The following is a 25,955-nucleotide window of genomic DNA, read 5'->3' as shown; positions in this document are numbered from 1 at the left end:
CGGTCTGTACAGCATGGAGAGCACACTCTCGTCCTGTTGGGATATGGTCTGTACAACATGGAGAGCACAGTCTCATCCTGTTGTGTTATGGTGTGTACAACATGGAGAGCACACTCTCGCTCTGTTATGTTATAATCTATCAAGCATAGAGAGCACACTGTCATCCTGTTGGGTTACGGTCTGTACAACATGGAGAGTGCACTCGCGCCCTGTTGGTTTATGGTCTGAACAACATGCAGGGTGCACTATCATCCTGTTGGGTTACGGTCTGTACAACATGGAGAGCACACTGTCCAACTGTTGGGTTGCAGTCAGTGCAACATGGAGAGCACACTCTCATCCTGTTGGGTTGTGGTCTGTATAACATGGAGAGCAGTCTCTCGTCCTGTCAGGTTATAGTCTGCACAACATGGAGAGCACACTCTCGTCCTGTTAGGTTATATTCTGCAAAACATGGAGAGTGCACTCTCCCCCTGTTGAGTTACGGCCTGAACAACATTGAGAGCACACTCTCTTCCTGTTCGCTTATGGTCTGTACAACATGGAGAGCACACTCTCGTCCTGTTGGGTTATGATCTGTACAACATGGAGAGCACACTCTCATCCTGTTGGGTTGTGGTCTGTGTTACATGGAGAGCACATGCTCCCCCTGTTGAGTTACGGTCTGTACAGCATGGAGAGCACACTGTCGTCCTATTGGGTTCCGGTATGTACAACATGGAGAGCACATTCTGATCCCGTTGGGTTATCGTCTGGACAACATGGAGAGTGCACTCTCTTCCTGTTAGCTGACGGTCAGTGCAACATGCAGAGTGCACTATCATCCTGTTGGGTTACGGTCTGTACAACATGGAGAGCACACTCTCCAACCGTTGGGTTGCGGTCAGTACAACATGGAGAGCACACTCTCATCCTGTTAGGTTGAGGTCTGTACAACATGGAGAGCCCACTCTCATCCCGTTGGGTTATAGTCTGTACAACATGGAGAGAGCACTCTCATCCAGTTTGGTTGCGGTCTGTACAACATGGAGAGCACAATCTCATCCTGTTGTGTTATAGTCTGAACAACATGGAGAGCACAATCTCATCCTGTTGTGTTATGGTCTGTACAACATGGAGAGCACACTCTCGCTCTGTTAGGTTATAGTCTGTAAAGCATAGAGAGCACACTCTCCTCCTGTTGGGTTACCGTCTGTACAATATGGAGAGCACATTCTCGTCCTGTTAGGTTATGGTCTGTTCAACATGGAGAGCACACTCTCGTCCTGCTGGGATATGGTCTGTACATCATGGAGAGCACACTCTCATCCTGTTGTTTTATGGTCTGTACAACATGGGGAGCACACTCTCGCTCTGTTAGGTTATAGTCTGGAGAGCATCGAGATCACAGTCTCATCCTGTTGGGTTACGGTCTGTCCAATATGGAGAGCACTCTCTCCCCCTGTTGGGTAACGGTCTGTAAAAAATGAAGAGCACACTGTCATCCTGTTAGGTTGCGGTCTGGACAACATGGAGAGCGCACTCTGATCCCGTTCGGTTATAGTCTGTACAACATAAAGAGAGCACTCTCATCCTGTTAGTTTGCTGTCTGCACAACATGGAGAGCACACTCTCGTCCTGTTGGGTTGTGGCCTGTGCAACATGGAGAGTATACTCTCGTCCTGTTGGGTTTTGGTCTGTACAACATAGAGAGCATTCCATCCCCCTGTTGGGTAATTGTCTGTACAACATGGAGATTGAACTCTCACCCTGTTGGGTTCTGGTCTGAACAACATGGAGAGCACACTATTCCCCTGTTGGGTTACGGTCTGTACAACATGGAGAGCACGCTCTCGTCCTGTTAGGTTATGGTCTGCACAACATGGAGAGCACTCTCTCTCCCTGTTGGGTAACGGTCTGTGCAACATGCAGAGCACACTCTCGCTCAGTTAGGTTATAGTCTGCATAGCATCGAGATCACACTCTCATCCTGTTGGGTTACGGTCTGTACAACATGGTGAGTGCACTCTCACCCTGCTGGGTTATGGTCTGAACAACATGGAGAGCACACTATCCCCCTGTTGGGTTACGGTCTGTACAACATGGAGAGCACGCTCTCGTCCTATTCGGTCATGGTCTGCACAACATGGAGAGCACTCTCTCCCCCTGTTGGGTAACGGTCTGTACAACATGGATAGCACACTCTCATCCTGTCCGGTTGCGGTCTGGACAACATGGAGAGCGCACTCTCATCCCGTTAGCTCACTCTCGCCCTGTTAGGTTGCGGTCTGTACAACATGGAGAGCGCACTCTCGTCCTGTTGGGATATGGTCCCTACAACATGTAGAGCACACTCTCGTCCTGTTCGGTTATGGTCTTTACAACATGGAGAGTGCACTCTCGCCCTGTTGCTTTAAGGTCTGTACAACATGGAGAGTGCACTCCCATCCTGTTGTGTTATGATCTGTACAACATGGAGAGCACACTTTCGCTCTGTTAAGTTATAGTCTGTAAAGCAGAGAGAGCACACTCCCGTCCTGTTGGGTTATGGTCTGTACAACAGGCAGAGCACACTCTCGTCCTGTTGGGTTGTAGTCTGTGCAACATGGAGAGCACACTCTCGTCCTGTTAGGTTATGGTCTGTCCAACATGGAGAGCACTCTCTCCCCCTGTTGGGTAATGGTCTGTACAACATGGAGAGTGCACTCTCATCCTGTTAGGTTACGGACTGAATAACATGGAGAGCACAATCTTGCCCTGTTAGGTCATAGTCTGTGCAACATGGAGAGCACAATCTCATCCTGTTGGGTTACTGTCTGTACAACATGGAGAATACACCCTCGTCCTGTTGCGTTATGGTCTGTACAACATGGAGAGCACTCTCACCCCCTGTTGGGTAACGGTCTGTACAACGTGGAGAGCTCACTCTCATCCTGTTCGGTTTCGGTCTGCACAACATGCAGAGCGCACTCTCATCCCGTTAGGTTATAGTCTGCACAAATTGGAGAGAGCACTCTCATCCAGTTTGGTTGCGGTCAGTACAACATGGAGAGCACACTCTCATCCTGTTGTGTTATGGTGTGTGCTACATGGAGAGCACACTCTCGCTCTGTTAGGTTATATACTGTGAAGCATAGAGAGAACACTCTCATCCTGTTGGGTTACGGTCTGTACAATATGGAGAGCCCACTCTCGTCCTGTTAGGTTGTGGTCTGTCCAACATGGAGAGTGCACTCTCATCCTGTTAGGTTGCGTTCTGTACAACATGGAGAGCGCACTCTCATCCCGTTAGGTTATCGTCTGGACAACATGGAGTGAGCTGTCTCATCCAGTTTGGTTGCGGTCCGTACAAGATATAGAGCACCCTCTCATCCTGTTGGGTTATGGTCTGTACAATATGGAGAGCACACTCTCGTCCTGTTAGGTTATGGTCTGTACAACATGGAGAGTGCTCTCTCATCCTGTTAGGTTATGGTCTGTACAACATGGAGAGTGCACTCTCGTCCTGTTGGGTTATGTTCTGTACAAAATGCAGAGCACACTCTCGTCCTGTTGGGTTGTAGTCTGCACAACATGGAGAGCACTCTCTCGTACTGTTGGGTTGTGGTCTGTCCAACATGGAGAGCACACTCTCGTCCTTTTGGGTTCCGGTCTGGACAACAAGCAGAGCACACTCTCGTCCTGTTGGGTTGTGGTCTGTACAACATGGAGAGCACATTCTCATCCTGTTGTGTTACGGTTTATCCAACATGGAGAGCACTCTCTCCCCATGTTGGGTAGTGGTCTGTACAACATGGAGAGTACACTCTCACCCTGTTGGGTTATGTTCTGAACAACATGGAGAGCGCACTCTCATCCTGTTGGGTTACGGTCTGCATAACATGGAGAGCACACTCTTGCCCTGTTCGGTTATAGTCTGTACAACTTGGAGAGCAAAATCTCATCCTGTTGGGTTACTGTCTGCACAACATAGAGTGCACACTTTCGTCCTGTTGGGTTGCTGTCTGTACAACATGGAGAGCACACAATCCCCCTATTGGGTTACGGTCTGTACAACATGGAGAGCACTCTCTCCCCCTGTTGGGTAACGGTCTGTACAACGTGGAGAGCTCACTCTCATCCTGTTCGGTTACGGTCTGTACAACATGGAGAGCGCACTCTCATCCCGGTAGGTTATAGTCTGTACAACATGGAGAGAGCACTCTCATCCAGTTTGGTTGCGGTCAGCACAACATGGAGAGTACACTCTCATCCTGTTGTGTTATGGCCTGTGCAACATGGAAAGCACACTCTCGCTCTGTTAGGTTATAGTCTGTACAGCATAGAGAGAACACTCTCATCCTGTTGGGTTACGGTCTGTCCAATATGGAGAGCCCACTCTCGTCCTGTTAGGTTATGGTCTGTCCAACATGGATAGCACACTGTTGACCTGTTAGGTTATCGTCTGTACAACATGGAGAATGCACTTTCCCCCTGTTGGGATATGGTTAGTACAACATGGAGAGCACACTCTCAACCTGTTGGGTTATAGGCTTTGCAGCATGGAGATGCACGCTCCCCCTGTTGGGCTTTCGTCTGTGCAACATGGAGAGTGCACTCTCCAGCTGTTTGGTTAATGTCTGTACAACATGGAGAGCACACTCTCGTCCTGTTAGGTTATATTCTGCACAACATGGAGAGTGCACTCTCCCCGTGTTGGGGTACGGTCTGAACAACATTGAGAGCACACACTCTTCCTTTTGGGTTCTGGTCTGTACAACATGAAGAGCAGACTCTCATCCTTTTGGGTTATAGTCTGCCGACATGGAGAGCACTCTCGCTTCCTGTTAGGTTATGGTCTGTGCAACATGGAGAGCACACTCTCTTCCAGTTGGGTTACGGTCTGTACAACATGGAGAGCCCACTCTCGTCCTGTTCGCTTCTGGTCTGAACAACATGGAGAGCACACTCTCACCCTGTTGTGATACGGTCTGTGCAACATGGACAGCACACTCTCGTCCTGTCAGGTTGTGGTCTGTGAAACATGGTGAGCACTCTCTCCACCTGTTGGGTAACGATTTGTACAACATGGAGAGTGCTCTCTCGGCCAGTTGGGTTACAGCCTGCACAACATGGAGAGAGCACTCTCATCCTGTTGGGTTACGGTCTGTACAACATGGAGAGTGCACTCTCATCCTCTTGGGTTGCAGTCCGTACAACATCGAGAGCGTACTCTCATCCTATTCGGTTGTAGTCTGTGCAACATGGAGAGCACACTCTCGTCCAGTTGGGTTCCGGTTTGTCCAACATGGAGAGCACACTCTCGTCCTGTTAGGTTATGGTCTGGACAACATGGTGAGCACTCTTTCCCTCTGTTGGGTAACGGTCTGTACAACATGGAGAGTGCACTCTCACACTATTGAATTACGGTCTGTACAACATGGAGAGCACACTCTCGTCCTGTTAGGTTGTCGTCTGTACAAAATGGAGAGTGCATTCTTGCCCCTGTTGTGTTATATTTTGTAGAAAATGGAGAGTGCACTCTACCCCTGTTAGGTTACGGTCTGTGCAACATGGAGAGCACTCTCTCATCCTGTTGGGTTATAGTCTGCACAACATGGAGAGCACACACTCGTCCTTTAGGTTATAGTTTGTACAGTATGGAGAGCACTCTCTCGTCCTGTTAGTTTATATTCTGTACAACATGGAGAGTGCACTCTCTCCCTGTTGGGTGATGGTCTGCACAACATGGAGAGTGCACTCTCGTCCTGTTGGATTACGGTCTGGACAACATGGAGAGCACACTCTCACCCTGTTGTGTTAAGGTCTGTACAACATGGAGAGCTCTCTCTCGGCCTGTTGGGCTACGGTCTGTACTAGATGGAGAGCACAGTCTCATCCTGTTGGGTTTTCGTCTGCACAACATGGAGAGCACATTCTTGTCCTGTTGGGTTACGGTCTGTACAACATGGAGAGCACACTCTAGTCCTGTTGAGTTACGGTCTGTACAACATGGAGAGCACGTTCTCGTCCTGTGAGGTGATGGTCCGTACAAAATGGTGAGCACTCTCTCCCCCTGTTGGGTAACGATCTGTACAACATGGAGAGTGCCCTCTCGGCCAGTTGGGTTGCAGTCTGGGCAACTTGGAGAGTGCACTCTCATCCTGTTGGGTTGCAGTCTGAACAACATGCAGAGTGCCCTCTCATCTTCTTGGGTTACGGTCTGGACAACATGGAGAATGCACTCTCATTCTGTTGGGTTACGGTCTGTACAACATGGACGGAAACACTCTCGTCCTGTTAGGTTACACTGTGCACGACATGGAGAGTGCACTCTCCCCCTGTTGGGTTACGGTCCATACAACATGGAGAGCACACTCTCCACCTGCTGCGTTACGGTCTGTGCAACATGGAGAGTGCACTCTCATCCTGTTGGGTTATGGTCCGTACAACATGGAGAGCACTCTCTGGTTCTGTTACGTTATAGTTTGTGCAGCATGGAGAGCGCACTCTCGTCCTGTTAGGTTATAGTCTGAACAACATGGAGAATGCACTCACCCGCTTTTGGGTTATGGTCTGTACAACATCGAATGTGCACTCTCATCCTGTTGGGTGATGGTCTGTACAACATGGAGAGCACACTCTCACCCTGTTGTTTTATAGGCTGTGCAACATGGAGATTGCACTCTCACCCTGTTGGGGTATCGTCTGTACAACATGGAGAGTGCACTCTCCCCCTGTTTGGTTATTTTCTGTACAGCATGGAGAGCACACTCTCGAGCTGTTAGGTTACAGTCTGCACAACATGGACTGAAACACTCTCGTCCTGTTAGGTTATACTGTGCACAACATGGAGAGTGCACTCTCCCCCTGTTGGGTTATGGACTGTGCAACATTGGGAGCATACTCTCCCCCTGTTGGGTGACGGTCTGTACAACATGGAGAGCACACTCTCCCCCTGTTGGGTTACGGTCTGTGCAACATGAAGAGCACACTCTCCCCCTGTTGTGTTCCGGTCTGTGCAACATGGAGAGCACACTCTCCCCCTGTTGGGTTACGGTCTGTGCAACATGAAGAGCACACTCTCCCCCTGTTGGGTTACGGTCTGTACAACATGGAGAGCAGACTCTCATGCTGTTGGGTTCCAGTCAGGACATCATGGAGAGCACACTCTCCCCCTTTTGGTTTACGGTCTGTGCAACATGGAGAGCACACTCTCCCCCTGTTGGGTTACGGTCTGTACAACATGGAGAGCACACTCTCACCCTGTTGTTTTATCGGCTGTGCAACATGGAGATTGCACTCTCACCCTGTTGGGGTTTCGTCTGTACAACATGGAGAGTGCACTCTCCCCCTGTTTGGTTATTTTCTGTACAGCATGGAGAGCACACTCTCGAGCTGTTAGGTTCCGGTCTGCACAACATGGACTGAAACACTCTCATCCTGTTAGGTTATACTGTGCACAACATGGAGAGTGCACTCTCGCCCTGTTGGGTTATGGACTGTGCAACATTGGGAGCATACTCTCCCCCTGTTGGGTTACGGTCTGTGCAACATGGAGAGCACACTCTCCCCCTGTTGGGTTACGGTCTGTGCAATATGGAGAGCAGACTCTAATCCTGTTGGGTTCCAGTCTGTGCAACATGGAGAGCACACTCTCTTCCTGTTAGGCTTTGGTCTGTGCAACATGGAGAGCACACTCTCGACCTGTTGCATTGCGCTCTGGACAACGTGGAGAGCACACTCTCCCCCTGTTGTGTTACGGTCTGTGCAACATGTAGAGCACACTCTTCCCCCTGTTGGGTTACGGTCTGTGCAACATGAAGAGCACACTCTCCCCCTGTTGGGTTACGGTTTGTACAACATGGAGAGCAGACTCTCACACTGTTGGGTTCCAGTCTGGACAACATGGAGAGCACACTCTCCCCCTGTTGGTTTACGGTCTGTGCAACATGGAGAGCACACTCTCCCCTGTTGGATTACGGTCTGTACAACATGGAGAGCAGACTCTAATCCTGTTGGGTTCCAGTCTGTGCAACATGGAGAGCACACTCTCTTCCTGTTAGGTTATGGTCTGTACAACAGGCAGAGCACGCTCTCGTCCTGTTGGGTTATAGTCTGGTCAATATGGAGAGCACACTCTCGTCCTGTTGGATTGCGGTCTGGACAACATGGAGAACACACTCTACCCCTGTTGGGTTACGGTCTGTTCAGCATGGAGAGGACACTGTCGTCCTGTTGGGTTACGGTCTGTGGAACATGGAGAGCGCTCTCTCACCCGTTGGGTTATGGTCTGCACAACATGGAGAGCACTCTCTAGTCCTGTTAGGTTAAGGTATGTACAACATGGAAAGCACTCTCTCACCCTGTTAGGTTATGGTCTGTACAACATGGAGAGCGCTCTCTCCCCCTGTTGGGTAACGGTCTGTACAACATGGAGAGCACAATCTCGACCAGTTGGGTTACGGTCTGTACAACATGGAGAGCACACTCTCGAGCTGTTCGGTTACGGTCTGGACAACAAGGAGAGCACACTCTCGTTCTGTGAGGTTATATTCTGCACAACAAAGAGAGTGTACTCTCCCCGTGTTGGGTTACGGTCTGAACAACATTGAGAGAAAACTCTCGCCCTGTTGGGTTATAGTCTGTCCAACATGGCGAGCACACTTGCCCCCAGTTGGGTTAAGGTCTGTACAACATGGAGGGCACACTCTCCCCCTGTCAGGTTATGGTCTGCACAACATGGTGAACACTCTTTCCCCCTGTTGGGTAACGGTCTGTGCAACATGGAGAGTGAACACTCACCCTGTTGGGTTCCGGTCTGATCAACATGGAAGGCACACTGTCGCCCTTTTAGTTTATAGATTGTAGAACATGGAGAGCACACTCTCATCCTGTTGGGTTACGGTCTGTACAACATGAACAGCATACTGTCCTCCTGTTAGGTTATGGTCTGTCCAACATGGAGAGTGCCCTCTCGCTCAGTTGGATTACGGTCTGTACAACATGGCGAGTGCTCTCTCATCCTCTTGGGTTACGGTCTGTACAACATGGAGAGTGCACTCTCATCCTGTTGGGTTATGGGCCGTACAACATGGAGAGCGCTCTCTCATCCTCTTGGGTTACGGTCTGTACAACATGGAGCGTGCTCTCTCATCCTGTTGGGTTACGGGCCGTACAACATGGAGAGCGCTCTCTCATCCTGTTGAATTACGGTCTGTACAGCATGGAGAGCCCATTCTCGTCCTGTTCGGTTGCAGTCTGGACAACATGGAGAGTGCACTCTCATCCTGTTGGTTGATGGTCTGCACAACATGGAGAGCAGACTCTCACCCTGTTGTTTTCTGGCTGTACATCATGGAGATTGCAATCTCCCCCTGTTGGGCTTTCATCTGTTCAACATGGAGACTGCACTCTCCCCCTTTTGGGTTACATTCTGTACAGCATGGAGAGCACACTCTCGAGCTTTTAGGTTCCGGTCTGCACAACATGGACGGAAACACTCTCGTCCAGTTCGGTTCTGTTGTGCACAACATGGAGAGTGCACTCCCCCCTGTTGGGTTACGGTGTGAACAACATGGAGAGCAAACTCTCGTCCTGTCTGTGCAACATTGGGAGCATACTCTCCCCCTTTTGGGTTACGGTCTGGACAACATGGAGTGCAGACTCTCATCCTATTGGGTTATAGACTGTCCAACATGGAGAGCACACTCTCACCCTGTTGGGTAACGGTCTGTACAACATGGAGAGTGCACTCTCACACTGTTGAATTACGGTCTGTTCAACATGGAGAGCACACTCTCGTCCTGTTAGGTTATAGTCAGTACAACATGGAGAGTGCACTCTCCCCCTGTTGGGTTATGGTCTGTTCAACATGGAGAATGCATTCTCACCCTGTTGTGTTACAGGCTGTACAACATGGAGATGCACTTTCCCCCTGTTGGGCAGTCATCTGTACAACATGGAGAGTGCACTCTCTCCCTGTTGGGTTATGGTCCGTTCAACATTGAGAGCACACTCTTCCCCTGTTGGTTTACGGTCTGCACAACATGGAGAGTACACTCTTCCTCCTGTTCAGTTACGGTCTGTACAACATGGAGAACACACTCTCGTCCTGTTGGGTTCTCGTCTGCACAACATGGAAAGCACACTCTCCCCCTTTCGGGTTATGGTCTGCACAACATGGAGAGCACACTCTGGTCCTGTTGGGTTACGGTCTGTCGAACATGGAGAGCACACTTTCGTCCTGTTAGGTTATGGCCTGTACAACATGGAGAGCGCTCTCTCAACCTGTTGGGTTCCGATCTGTACAACATGGAGAGCACACTCTCGTCCTCTTAGGTTATGGTCTGGACAACATTGTGATCGCTCTCTCCCCCTGTTGGGCAATGGTCTGTGCAACATGGAGAGCGCAATCTCGTCCAGTTGGGTTACGGTCTGGACAACATGGAGAGCACACTCTCGTCCTGTTAGGTTATGTTCTGTACAACATGGAGAGCGCACTCTCATCCTGCTGGGTTACGGTCTGTACAACATGGAGAGCGCACTCTCGCCCTGTTCGGTTACAGTTTGCACATCATGGAGAGCACACTCTCATCCTGTTGGGTAACGGTCTGGACAACATGGAGAGCACACTGCCGTCCTGTTAGGTTATGGTCTGTAAAACATGGAGAGTGCACTCTCGCCCAGTTGGGTTGCGGTCTGTACAACAAGGTCGCGTGCACTCTCATCCTGTTGGGTTACAGTCCGAACAACATGGAGAGCGCACTCTCATCCTGTTGAATTACGGTCTGTACAACATGGAGAGCACACTCTCGTCCTGATAGGTTGTAGTCTGTACAAAATGGAGAGTGCACTCTTCAACCTGTTGGGTTATATTCTGTAGAACATGGAGAGTGCACTCTCCCCCTGTTAGGTTACAGTACGTACAACATGGAGAGCGCTCTCTAATACTGTTGGGTTATAGTCTGTACAACATGGAGAATGCACTCTCCCCCTGTTGGGTTATGGTCTGTACAACATGGAGATTGCACTCTCCCCCTGTTGGGTTTTCGTCTGCACAACATTGTGTGTGCACTCTCCTCCTGTTGGTTTACGGTCTGTAGAACATGGAGAGCAGACTCTCATCCTTTTGGGCGGCACAGTGGCGCAGTGGTTAGCACCGCAGCCTCACAGCTCCAGCGACCCGGGTTCAATTCTGGGTCCTGCCTGTGTGGAGTTTGCAAGTTCTCCCTGTGTCTGCGTGGGTTTCCTCCGGGTGCTCCGGTTTCCTCCCACAGCCAAAAGACTTGCAGGTTGATAGGTGAATTGGCCATTATAAATTGCCACTAGTATAGGTAGGTGGTAGGGAAATATAGGGGCAGGTGAGGATGTGGTAGAAATACGGGATTAGTGTAGGATTAGTATAAATGGGTGGTTAATGGTCGGCACAGACTCGGTGGGCCGAAGGGCCTGTTTCAGTGCTCTATATCTAAATCTAAAAATCTAGTCTGTACAACATGGACAGCACACTCTGCCCCTGTTGGGTTACGGTCTGAACAACAAGGAGAGCACAATGTCGACCTGTTGGGTTGTGGTCTGTACAACATGGAGAGCACACTCTCCCCTTGTTGGGTTACGGTCTGTACAACATGGAGAGCACACTCTCGTCCTGTTGGGTTTCGGTGTGTCGAACATGGAGAGCACACTCTCGTCCTGTTAGGTTATGATCTGTACAACATGGAGAGCGCTCTCTCACCCTGTTGGGTTATGGTCTGCACAACATGGAGAGCACACTCTCGTCCTGTTAGGTTATGGTCTGTGCAACATGGAGAGCGCTCTCTCCCCCTGTTGGCTAACGGTCTGTCCAACATGGAGAGCACACTCTCGTCCAGTTGGGTGACGGTCTGTCCAACATGGAGAGCACACTCTCGTCCTGTTGGGTTACGGTCTGTATAACATGGTAAGAACACTCTCGCCCTGATAGGTTATAGTTTGTACAACATGGTAAGAACACTCTCGCCCTGTTAGGTTATGGTCTGCACAACATGGAGAGTGCACTCTCGCCCAGTTGGGTTGCGGTCTGTACAACATGGTGCGTGCACTCTCATCCTTTTGGGTTACGGTCCGGACAACATGGAGATCACACTCTCATCCTGTTGGGTTATAGTCTGTACAACATGTAGAGCACACTCTCGTCCTGTCATGTTATATTCTGTAGAACATGGAAAGTGCACTCTCCCCATGTTGGGTTATGGTCTGTTCAACATGGAGAATGCATTCTCATCCTGTTGGGTTATCGTCTGTCCAACATGGAGAGCTCAGTCTCATCCTGTTGGGTTATTGGCTGTACAACAATGAGATTGCACTCTACCCCTGTTGGGCATTCGTCTGTACAACATGGAGTGCGCACTCTCCCCCGTTGTGTTTTCGTCTGCACAACATGGAGTGTGCACGCTCCCCCTGTTGGGTTACGGTCTGCACAACATGGAGAGCACACTCTCCCCCTGTTGGGTTACAGTCTGTACAACATGGAGAGCACACTCTCGTCCAGTTGGGTTCCGCTCTGTTCAACATGGAGAACACACTCTCTTCCTGTTAGGTTATGGTCTGTACAACATGCAGAGCACACACTCGTCCTGTTGGGTTGCGGTCTGTCCAACATGGAGAGCACACTCTCCCCCTGTTGGGTTACGGTCTGTACAACATGGAGAGCACACTCTCGTCCTGTTGGGTTACGGTCTGTGCAACATGGAGAGCACACTCTCGTCCTGTTAGGTTAAGTTCTGTGCAACATGGAGAGCGCTCTCTCCCCCTGTTGGGTAACGGTCTGTACAACATGGAGAGCACACTCTCGTCCAGTTGGGTTACGGTCTGCACAACATGGAGAGCACACTCTCGTCCTGTTCGGTTATTGTCTGTACAACATGGAGAGCGCACTCTCATCCTGTTGGGTTACGGTCTGTACAACATGGAGAGCACACTCTCGCCCTGTTAGGTTATCGTTTGTACAACATGGAGAGCACACTCTCGTCCTGTTGGGTTACGGTATCTAGAACATTGAGAGCACACTCTCGTCCTGTTAGGTTACAATCTGTGCAACATGCAGAGCGCTCTCTCACCCTGTTGGGTTACGGTCTGTGCAACATGGAGAGCACACTCTCGTCCTGTTAGGTTATGGTCTGTTCAACATGGAGAGCGCTTTCTCCCCCTGTTGGGTAACGGTCTGTACAACATGGAGAGCACACTCACGTCCTGTTAGGTTATAGTCTGTACAACATGGTGAGCACACTCTCATCCTGTTGGGTTAATGTCTGCACAACATGGAGAGCACACTCTCCCCCTGTTGGGTTATGGTCTGTTCAACATGGAGAATGCATTCTCATCCTGTTGGGTTATCGTCTGTCCAACATGGAGAGCTCAGTCTCATCCTGTTGGGTTATTGGCTGTACAACAATGAGATTGCACTCTACCCCTGTTGGGCCTTCGTCTGTACAACATGGAGTGCGCACTCTCCCCCGTTGGGTTTTCGTCTGCACAACATGGAGTGTGCACGCTCCCCCTGTTGGGTTACGGTCTGCACAACATGGAGAGCACACTCTCCCCCTGTTGGGTTACAGTCTGTACAACATGGAGAGCACACTCTCGTCCAGTTGGGTTCCGCTCTGTTCAACATGGAGAACACACTCTCTTCCTGTTAGGTTATGGTCTGTACAACATGCAGAGCACACACTCGTCCTGTTGGGTTGCGGTCTGTCCAACATGGAGAGCACACTCTCCCCCTGTTGGGTTACGGTCTGTACAACATGGAGAGCACACTCTCGTCCTGTTGGGTTACGGTCTGTGCAACATGGAGAGCACACTCTCGTCCTGTTAGGTTAAGTTCTGTGCAACATGGAGAGCGCTCTCTCCCCCTGTTGGGTAACGGTCTGTACAACATGGAGAGCACACTCTCGTCCAGTTGGGTTACGGTCTGCACAACATGGAGAGCACACTCTCGTCCTGTTCGGTTATTGTCTGTACAACATGGAGAGCGCACTCTCATCCTGTTGGGTTACGGTCTGTACAACATGGAGAGCACACTCTCGCCCTGTTAGGTTATCGTTTGTACAACATGGAGAGCACACTCTCGTCCTGTTGGGTTACGGTATCTAGAACATTGAGAGCACACTCTCGTCCTGTTAGGTTACAATCTGTGCAACATGCAGAGCGCTCTCTCACCCTGTTGGGTTACGGTCTGTGCAACATGGAGAGCACACTCTCGTCCTGTTAGGTTATGGTCTGTTCAACATGGAGAGCGCTCTCTCCCCCTGTTGGGTAACGGTCTGTACAACATGGAGAGCACACTCACGTCCTGTTAGGTTATAGTCTGTACAACATGGTGAGCACACTCTCATCCTGTTGGGTTACGGTCTGCACAACATGGAGAGCACACTGTCGTCCTGTTAAGTTATAGTTTGTGCTACATGGAGTGCACACTTTCATGCTGTTGGGTTACGGTCTGTACAACATGGAGTGCACACTGTCGTCCTGTTAGGTTATGGTCTGTACAACATGGAGAGTGCACTCTCGCCAAGTTGGGTTGTGATCTGTACAACATGGTGCGTGCACTCTCATCCTGTTGGGTTACGGTCCTTAGAACATGGAAAGCGCACTCTCATCCTGTTGAATTACGGTCTGTACAACATGGAGAGCACACTCTCGTCCTGTTAGCTTGTAGTCTGTACAAAATGGAGAGTGCGCTCTTCAACCTGTTGGGTTATATTCTGTACAACATGGAGAGCACACTCTCGTCCTGTTTGGTTTTGGTCTGTACAACATGCAGAGCGCTCTCTCCCCCTGTTGTGTAACGGTCTGTACAACATGCAGAGCACACTCTCCCCCTGTTGGGTTACGGTCTGTACAACATGGAGAGCACACTCTCTTCCAGTTGGGTTCTGGTCTGTCCAACATGGAGAGCACACTCTCGTCCTGTTGGGTTGCGGTCTGAACAACATGGAGAGCACTCTTTCCCCCTGTTGTGTAACGGTCTGTACAACATGCAGAGCACACTCTCCCCCTGTTGGGTTTTCATCTGCACAACATGGAGAGCACACTCTCGTTCTTTTGGGTTCCGGTCTGCACAACATGGAGAGCACTCTCTCCCCCTGTTGGGTTACGGTCTGTACAACATGGAGAGCACACTCTCGTCCTGTTGGGTGATGGTCTGCACAACATGGAGAGCACACTCTCGTCCAGTTGGGCACCGGTCTGTACAACATGGAGAACACACTCTCTTCCTGTTAGGTTAAGGTCTGGTCAACATGGAGAGCGCTCTCTCCCCCTGTTGGTTAACGGTCTGTACAACATGCAGAGCACACTCTCGTCCTGTTCGGTTATCGTCTGCACAACATGGAGAGCACACTCTCGTTCTGTTGGGTTGCGGTCAGTCCAACATGGAGAGCACACTCTCCCCCTGTTGGGTTACGGTATGTACAACATGGAGAGCACACTCTCGTCCTGTTGTTTTACGGTCTGTGCAACATCGAGGGCACAGTCTCGTCCTGTTAGGTTCAGGTCTGGACAACATGGAGAGCGCTCTCTCCCCCTGTTGGTTAACGGTCTGTACAACATGGAGAGCACACTCTCGTCCAGTTGGGTTACGGTCTGCACAACATGGGGAGCACACTCTCGTCCTGCTCGGTTATGGTCTGTACAAAATCGAGAGCGCACTCTCATCCTGTTGGGTTACGGTCTGTACAACATGGAGAGCACACTCTCGCCCTGTTAGGTTATAGTTTGTACAACATGGAGAGCACACTCTCGTCCTGTTGGGTTACGGTCTGTAGAACATGGAGAGCACACTCTCGTCCTGTTAGGTTACATTCTGTGCAACATGCGGAGCGCTCTCTCACCCTGTTGGGTTATGGTCTGTGCAACATGGAGAGCACACTCTCGTCCTGTTCGGTTATGGTCTGAACACCATGGAGAGCGCTCTCTCCCTCTGTTGGGTAACGGTCTGTACAACATGGAGAGCACACTCACGTCCTGTTAGGTTATGGTCTGGACAACATGGTGAAAACACTCTCATCCTGTTGTGTTATGGTCTGCACAACATGGAGAGCACACTGTCGTCCTGTTAAGTTATTGTTTGTGCAACATGGAGAGCACACTCTCATGCTGTTGGGTTACGGTCTGTACAACATGGAGAGCACACTGTCGTCCTGTTAGGTTATGGTCTGTACAACATGGAGAGTGCACTCGCCCCCAGTTGGGTTGCGGTCTGTACAACATGGTGCGTGCACTCTCACCCTGTTGGGTTGCGGTCTGAACAACATGGTGAGCACACTCTCATCCTGTTGTGTTATGGTCTGCACAACATGGAGAGCACACTGTCGTCCTGTTAAGTTCTAGTTTGTGCAACATGGAGAGCACACTCTCATGCTGTTGGGTTACGGTCTGTACAACATGGAGAGCACACTGTCGTCCTGTTAGGTTATGGTCTGTACAACATGGTGAGCGCTCTTTCCCCCTGTTGGGTAACGGTCTGCACAACATGGAGAGCGTACTCTCCTCCTGTTGGGTTATGGTCTGTACAAAATGGAGAGCACGCTCTCGCCGTGTTAGGTTGTACTTTGTACAACATGGAGTGCACACTCTTATCCTGTTTTGGTTACATTCTGTATAACATGGAGAGCACACTGTCGTCCTTTTAGGTTATGGTCTGTACAACATGGAGAGTGCACTCTCGCCCAGTTGGGTTCCGGTATGTACAACATGCGGAGTGCAGTCTCATCCTCTTGTGTTACGGTCTGTGCAACATGGAGAGTGCACTCTCATCTTGTTGGTTACGGTCCGTACAACATAGAGAGCACACTCTCATCCAGTTGAATTACATTCTGTACAACATGGAGAGCACAATCTCGCCCTGTTAGGTTTTAGTCTGTACAAAATGGAGAGCAGACTCTCGTCCTGTTCGGTTCGAGTTTGTGCAACATGGAGAGTGCTCTCTCCCCCTGTTGGGTGATGGTCTGTACAACATGGAGAATGCACTCTCATCCTGTTGGGTTTTTGGCTGTACAACATGGAGAGCACACTCTCACCCTGTTGGGTTAGAGGCTGGACAACATGGAGATTGCACTCTCCCCCTATTGGGCTTCCGTCTGTGCAACATGGAGAGTGCACTCTCCCCATGTTTGGTTTTCGTCTATGCAACATGGAGAGCGCTCTCTCCCCCTGTTGGGTTACGGTCTGAACAACATTGAGAGCAAACTCTCATCCTGTTGGGTTGCGGTCTGCACAACATGGAGAGTGCACTCTCGCCCAGTTGGGTTACTGTTTGTACAACATGTGAGTGCACTCTCGTCCTGTGGGGTTACGGTCTGTACAACATTGAGATTGCACTCTCATCCTCTTGGGTTACGGTCCGTAAAACATGGAAAGCGCACTCTCATCCTGTTGTTTTATAGTCTGTACAACATGGAGAACACACTCTCTTCCTGTTATGTTATAGTCTGTACAACATGGAGAGCAGACTCTCGTCCTGTTAGGTGATAGTTTGTACAGCATGGAGAGCGCACTCTCGTCCTGTTAGGTTAAAGTCTGTACAACATGGAGAGTGCACTCTTCCCCTGTTGGGTTGTCGGCTGTCGAACATGGAGATTGCTCTCTCCCCCTGTTGGGCATTCGGCTGTACAACATGGTGAGTGCGCTCTCCCCCTGTTGGGTTTTCGTCTGCACAACATGAAGTGTGCACTCTCCCCGTGTTGGGTTACGGTCTGGATAACATGGAGATCACACTCTCGTCCTGTTAGGTTTTGGTCTGCACAACATGGTGAGCCCTCTTTCCCCCTGTTGGGTAACTGTCTGTACAACATGGAGAGTGCAATCTCACCCTGTTGGGTTCCGGTCTGAACGACATGGAGAGCGCACTCTCTTCCTGTTGGGTTACGGTCTGTACAACATGGAGAGCACACTCTCGCCCTGTCAGGTTATAGTTTGGACAACATGGAGAGCACACTCTCATCCTGTTGGGTTACGGTCTGTGCAACATGGAGAGCACACTGTCGTACTGTTAGGTTATGGTCTGTGCAACATGGAGAGTGCACTCTCGTCCAGTTAGGTTACGGTCTGTGCAACATGGCGAGTGCACTCTCATTCTGTTGGATTACAGTCCATACAACATGGAGAACACACTGTCATCCAGTTGAATTACATTCTGTACAACATGGAGAGCACACTCTCGTCCTGTTAGGTTTTAGTCTGTACAAAATGGAGAGTGCACTCTTCTTCCTGTTGGGTTAAATTCTGTACAAAATGGAGAGTGCACTCTCCCCATGTTAGGTTACTGTCTAGACAACATGGAGAGCACACTCTCATCCTGTTGGGTTATCGTCTGTCCAACATGGCGAGCCCACTCTCGTCCTGATGGGTTATAGTCTGTACAACATGGAGAGAACACTCTCGTCCTCTATGGTTTTAGTTTGTGCAGCATGGAGAGCAAACTCTCGTCCTGTTCGGTTATAGTCTGCACAACATGGAGAGAGCACTCTCCCCATGTTGGGTTTTCCTCCGTACAACATGGAGCGTGCACTTTCCCCCTGTTGGGATACGTTCTGAACAACATTGAGAGAAAACTCTCATCCTGTTGGCTTGCGGTCTGCACAACATGGAGAGCACACTCTCCCCCTGTTGGGTTATGGTCTGTACAACATGGAGAGCACACTCTCATCCTGTTTGGTTATGGTCTGTACAACATGGAGAGCAAAGTCTCTCCCTGTTCGGTTATAGTCTGTGCAACATGGAGAGCACACTCTCATCCTGCTGGGTTACGGTCTGTACAACATGGAGAGCACACTGTCGTCCTGTTAGGTTATGGTCTGTACAACATGGGGAGTGCACTCTCGCCCAGTTGGGTCACGGTCTGTACAACATTGAGAGTGCACTCTCATCCTCTTGTGTTACGGTCCGTACAAGATGGACAGCGCACTCACAGCCTGTTGGATTACGGTCTGTACAACATGGAGAGCACACTCTCGTCCTGTTAGGTTGTAGTCAGTACAAATTGGAGAGTGCTCTCACCCCCTGTTGGGTTATATTCTGTGCAAAATGGAGAGTGCACTATCGTCCTGTTATGTTATGGTCTGTGCAACATGGAGATCACACTCACGTCCTGTTAGGTTATAGTTTGTGCAGCATAGAGATCACACTCTCGTCCTGTTAGGTTATAGTCTGTACAACATGGAGAGGGCACTCTCCCCCTGTTGGGTTATGGTCTGTTCAACGTGGAGAATGCACTCTCATCCTGTTGGGTTATCGTCTGCACATCACGGGGAGCACACTCTCACCTTGTTGGGTTCTCGGCTGCACAACATGGAGATTGAACTCTCCTCCTGTTGGGTTACGGCCTGTACAACATGGAGAGCACACTCTCGTCCTGTTGGGTTATGGTCTGTAAAACATGGAGAGCGCACTCTCGTCCTGTTAGGTTGTGGTCTGTCCAACATGGTGAGCGCTCCCTCCCCCTGTTGTGTAACGGTCTGTACAACATGGAGAGCACACTCTCTTCCAGTTGGGTTACGGTCTGTGCAACATGGAGAGCGCACTCTCATCCTGTTGGGTTACGGTCTGTACAACATGGAGAGCACACTGTCGTCCTGTTGGGTTACGGTCTGTACAACATGGAGAGCACACTCTCGTCCTGTTGGGTTATGGTCTGTAAAACATGGAGAGCACACTCTCGTCCTGTTAGGTTATGGTCTGTCCAACATGGTGAGCGCTCTCTCCCCCTGTTGTGTAACGGTCTGTACAACATGGAGAGCGCGCTCTCATCCTGTTGGGTTACGGTCTGTACAACATGGAGAGCACACTCTCTTCCTGTTAGGTTGTGGTCTGCACAAAATGGAGATTGCACTCTCCCCCTGCTTGCTTATATTCTGTAGAAAATGGAGAGTGCGCTCTCTCCCTGTTAGGTCACGGTCTGTACAACATGGAGAGCCCACTCTCGTCCTGTTGGGTTACGGTCTGGACAACATGGAGAGCACACTCTCGTCCTGTCAGGTTATGGTCTGTACAAAATGGTGCGCACTCTCTCCCACTGTTGGGTAACTGTCTGCACAACATGCTGAGCACCCTCTCATCCTGTTGGGTCATAGTCTGTACAACATGGAGAGCACACTTTCGTCCTGTTAGTTTATAGTCTGTACAACATGGGGAGCACACTCTCGTCCTGTTAGGTTACAGTTTGTACAACATGGATAGCACACTGTTGACCTGTTAGGTTATCGTCTGTACATCATGGAGAATGCACTTTCCCCCTGTTGGGTTATGGTCTGCACAACATGGAGAGTGCACCATCATCCTGTTGTGTGATGGTCTGGACAACATGGAGAGCACACTCTCACCCTGTTGGGTGATCGGCTTTACAGCATGGAGATGCACGCTTCCCCTGTTGGGTTACGGTCTGTACAACATGGTGCGCACTCTCTCCCACTGTTGGGTAACTGTCTGCACAACATGCTGAGCACCCTCTCAACCTGTTGGGTTATAGTCTGGACAACATGGAGAGCACACTCTCGTCCTGTTAGGTTATATTCTGCACAACATGGAGAGTGCACTCTCCCCGTGTTGGGTTACGGTCTGAACAACATTGAGAGCACACACTCTTCCTTTTGGGTTCTGGTCTGCACAACATGGAGAGCAGACTCTCTTCCTTTTGGGTTATAGTCTGTACGACATGGAGAGCACTCTCTCTTCCTGTTAGGTTATGGTCTGTGCAACATGGAGAGCACACTCTCTTCCAGTTGGGTTACGGTCTGTACAACATGGAGAGCACACTCTCGTCCTGTTCGGTTCTGGTCTGAACAACATGGTGAGCACTCTCTCCCCCTGTTGGGTTACGGTCTGCACAACATGGAGAGCACACTCTCACCCTGTTGTGTTACGGTCTGTGCAACATGGAGAGCACACTCTCGTCCTGTTGGGTTACGTTGTGTACAACATGGAGAGCACACTCTCGTCCTGTCAGGTTGTGGTCTGTGCAACATGGTGAGCACTCTCTCGCCCTGTTGGGTAACGATTTGCATAACATGGAGAGTGCTCTCTCGGCCAGTTGGGTTCCAGTCTGCACAACATGGAGAGAGCACTCTCATCCTGTTGGGTTACGGTCTGTACAACATGGAGAGTGCACTCTCATTCTCTTGGGTTACGGTCTGTCCAACATGGAGAGTGCACTCACATCCTGTTGGGTTGCGGTCCGTACAACATGGAGAGCACACTCATCCGCTGTTGGGTTACGGTCTGTACAACATGGAGATCGCACTCTCTTCCTGTTGTGTTCTGGTCTGTACAACATGGAGAGCAGACTCTCATCCTGTTGGGATATCGTTTGTCCAACATGGAGAACATACTCTCTTCCTGTTAGGTTATGGTCTGTAAAACATGCAGACCACACTCTCGTCCTGTTGGGTTGCGGTCCGTACAACATCGAGAGCGCACTCTCATCCTGTCCGGCTGTCGTCTGTGCAACATGGAGAATGTACCCTTGTTGGGTTATGGTCTGCACAACTTGGAGAGTACACTCTCATCCTGTTGCGTGATGGTCTGTACAAATTGGAGAGCACACTCTCACCCTGTTGTTTTATAGGCTGTACAACATGGAGATTGCACTCTCCCCCTTTTGGGCTTTCGTCTGTACAACATGGAGAGTGCACTCTCCCGCTGTTGGGTTATTTTCTGTGCAACATGGAGAGCATGCACTCGAGCTGTTAGGTTGTGGTCTGCACAAAATGGAGATTGCACTCTCCCCCTGCTTGCTTATATTCTGTAGAAAATGGAGAGTGCGCTCTCTCCCTGTTAGGTCACGGTCTGTACAACATGGAGAGCCCACTCTCGTCCTGTTGGGTTACGGTCTGGACAACATGGAGAGCACACTCTCGTCCTGTCAGGTTATGGTCTGTACAAAATGGTGCGCACTCTCTCCCACTGTTGGGTAACTGTCTGCACAACATGCTGAGCACCCTCTCATCCTGTTGGGTCATAGTCTGTACAACATGGAGAGCACACTTTCGTCCTGTTAGTTTATAGTCTGTACAACATGGGGAGCACACTCTCGTCCTGTTAGGTTACAGTTTGTACAACATGGATAGCACACTGTTGACCTGTTAGGTTATCGTCTGTACATCATGGAGAATGCACTTTCCCCCTGTTGGGTTATGGTCTGCACAACATGGAGAGTGCACCATCATCCTGTTGTGTGATGGTCTGGACAACATGGAGAGCACACTCTCACCCTGTTGGGTGATCGGCTTTACAGCATGGAGATGCACGCTTCCCCTGTTGGGTTACGGTCTGTACAACATGGTGCGCACTCTCTCCCACTGTTGGGTAACTGTCTGCACAACATGCTGAGCACCCTCTCAACCTGTTGGGTTATAGTCTGGACAACATGGAGAGCACACTCTCGTCCTGTTAGGTTATATTCTGCACAACATGGAGAGTGCACTCTCCCCGTGTTGGGTTACGGTCTGAACAACATTGAGAGCACACACTCTTCCTTTTGGGTTCTGGTCTGCACAACATGGAGAGCAGACTCTCTTCCTTTTGGGTTATAGTCTGTACGACATGGAGAGCACTCTCTCTTCCTGTTAGGTTATGGTCTGTGCAACATGGAGAGCACACTCTCTTCCAGTTGGGTTACGGTCTGTACAACATGGAGAGCACACTCTCGTCCTGTTCGGTTCTGGTCTGAACAACATGGTGAGCACTCTCTCCCCCTGTTGGGTTACGGTCTGCACAACATGGAGAGCACACTCTCACCCTGTTGTGTTACGGTCTGTGCAACATGGAGAGCACACTCTCGTCCTGTTGGGTTACGTTGTGTACAACATGGAGAGCACACTCTCGTCCTGTCAGGTTGTGGTCTGTGCAACATGGTGAGCACTCTCTCGCCCTGTTGGGTAACGATTTGCATAACATGGAGAGTGCTCTCTCGGCCAGTTGGGTTCCAGTCTGCACAACATGGAGAGAGCACTCTCATCCTGTTGGGTTACGGTCTGTACAACATGGAGAGTGCACTCTCATTCTCTTGGGTTACGGTCTGTCCAACATGGAGAGTGCACTCACATCCTGTTGGGTTGCGGTCCGTACAACATGGAGAGCACACTCATCCGCTGTTGGGTTACGGTCTGTACAACATGGAGATCGCACTCTCTTCCTGTTGTGTTCTGGTCTGTACAACATGGAGAGCAGACTCTCATCCTGTTGGGATATCGTTTGTCCAACATGGAGAACATACTCTCTTCCTGTTAGGTTATGGTCTGTAAAACATGCAGACCACACTCTCGTCCTGTTGGGTTGCGGTCCGTACAACATCGAGAGCGCACTCTCATCCTGTCCGGCTGTCGTCTGTGCAACATGGAGAATGTACCCTTGTTGGGTTATGGTCTGCACAACTTGGAGAGTACACTCTCATCCTGTTGCGTGATGGTCTGTACAAATTGGAGAGCACACTCTCACCCTGTTGTTTTATAGGCTGTACAACATGGAGATTGCACTCTCCCCCTTTTGGGCTTTCGTCTGTACAACATGGAGAGTGCACTCTCCCGCTGTTGGGTTATTTTCTGTGCAACATGGAGAGCATGCTCTCGAGCTGTTAGGTTACGGTCTTAGAATTAGAATTAGAATATTACAGCGCAGTACAGGCCTTTCGGCCCTCGATGTTGCACCGATCATCTGACCTACACAATTCCATTTACATCCATATGTCTATCCAATGACCACTTAAATGCCCTTAAAGTTGGCGAGTCTACTACTGTTGCAGGCAGGGCGTTCCACGCCCCTACTACTCTCTGCGTAAAGAAACTACCTCTGACATCTGTCCTATATCTTTCACCCCTCAACTTAAAGCTATGTCCCCTCGTGTTTGCCATCCTCATCCGAGGAAAAGGACTCTCACTATCCACCCTATCTAACCCTCTGATTGTCTTGTATGTCTCTATTAAGTCACCTCTCCTCCTCCTTCTCTCTAACGAAAACAACCCCAAGTCCCTCAGCCTTTCCTCGGAAGACCTTCCTTCCATACCAGGCAACATCCTAGTAAATCTCCTCTGCACCCTTTCCAAAGCTTCCACATCCTTCCAATAATGTGGTGACCAGAACTGCACGCAATACTCCAGGTGCGGCCTCACCAGAGTTTTGTACAGCTGCATCATGACCTCGTGGCTCCGAAACTCGATCCCCCTACTAATAAAAGCTAACACACCATATGCCTTCTTAACAGCCCTATTAACCTGGGTAGCAACTTTCAGGGATTTATGTACCTGGATACCAAGATCTCTCTGCTCATCTACACGACCAAGAATCTTCCCATTAGCCCAGTACTCTGCATTGCTGTTACTCCTTCCAAAGTGAATCACCTCACACTTCTCCGCATTAAACTCCATTTACCATCTCTCAGCCCAGCTCTGCAGCCTATCTATGTCCCTCTGTACCCAACAACACCCTTCGACACTATCCACAACTCCACCGACCTTCCTGTCTTCCGCAAATTTACTAACCCACTCTTCTACACCCTCATCCAGGTCGTTTATAAAAATGACAAACAGCAGTGGCCCCAAAACAGAACCTTGCGGTACACCACTAGTAACTAAACTCCAGGATGAACATTTGCCATCAACCACCACCCTCTGTCTTCTTTCAGCTAGCCAATTTCTGATCCAAAGCTCTAAATCACCTTCAACGCCATACTTCCGTATTTTCTGCAATAGCCTACCGTGGGGAACCTTATCAAACGCCTTACTGAAATCCATATACACCACATCCACGGCTTTACCCTCATCCACCTGTTTGGTCACATTCTCGAAAAACTCAATAAGGTTTGTGAGGCACGACCTACCTTTCACAAAACCGTGCTGACTATCGCAAATGAACTTATTCTTTTCAAGATGATTATAAATCCTATCTCTTATAACCTTTTCCAACATTTTACCCACAACCGAAGTAAGGCTCACAGGTCTATAATTACCAGGGCTGTCTCTACTCCCCTTCTTGAACAAGGGGACAACATTTGCTATCCTCCAGTCTTCCGGCACTATTCCTGTCGACAATGACGACATAAAGATCAACAACAACGGCTCTGCAATCTCCGCCCTGGCTTCCCAGAGAATCCTCGGATCAATCCCATCTGGCCCAGGGGACTTATCTATTTTCACTCTTTCCAAAATTGCTAACACCTCCTCCTTGTGAATCGCAATCCCATCTAGCCTAGTAGGCTGTATCTCAGTAATCTCCTCGGCAACATTTTCTTTTTCTACTGTAAATACTGACGAAAAATATTCATTTAACGCTTCCCCTATCTCCTTTGATTCCGCACACAACTTCCCACTACTATCCTTGATTGGCCCTGTTCTAACACTTATCATTCGTTTATTCCTGATATACCGATAGAAAGCCTTAGGGTTTTCTTTGATCCTATCCGCCAATGACTTCTCGTGTCCTCTCCTTGCTCTTCTTAGCCCTCCCTTTAGATCCTTCCAGGCTAGCTTGTAACTCTCAAGCGCCCTAACTGAGCCTTCACGTCTCATCCTAACATCAGCCGCCCTCTTCCTCTTGACAAGCGCTTCAACTTCTTTAGTAAACCACGGCTCCCTCGCTCGACAACTTCCTCCCTGCCTGACAGGTACATACTTATCAAGGACACGCATTAGCTGCTCCTTGAATAAGCTCCACATTTCGTTTGTGCCCATCCCCTGCCGTTTCCCTCCCCATCTTAAATCTTGCCTAATCGCGTCATAATTTCTTTTCCCCCAGCTGCAATTCTTGCCCTGCGGTATATACCTGTCCCTGCCCATCGCTAAGGTAAACCTAACCGAATTGTGATAACTATCGCCAAAGTGCTCACCGACATCTAAATTGAACACCTGGCCGGGTTCATTACCCAGTTCCAAATCCAATGTGGCATCGCCCCTGGTTGGCCTGTCCACATACTGTGTCAGAAAACCCTCCTGCACACACTGGACAAAAACAGACCCATCTAAAGTACT

The sequence above is a fragment of the Heterodontus francisci genome, unplaced genomic scaffold, assembly GCF_036365525.1.
Source record: "Heterodontus francisci isolate sHetFra1 unplaced genomic scaffold, sHetFra1.hap1 HAP1_SCAFFOLD_237, whole genome shotgun sequence".
Lineage (NCBI taxonomy): Eukaryota > Metazoa > Chordata > Chondrichthyes > Heterodontiformes > Heterodontidae > Heterodontus > Heterodontus francisci.
This window is presented reverse-complemented; position numbering follows the sequence as displayed.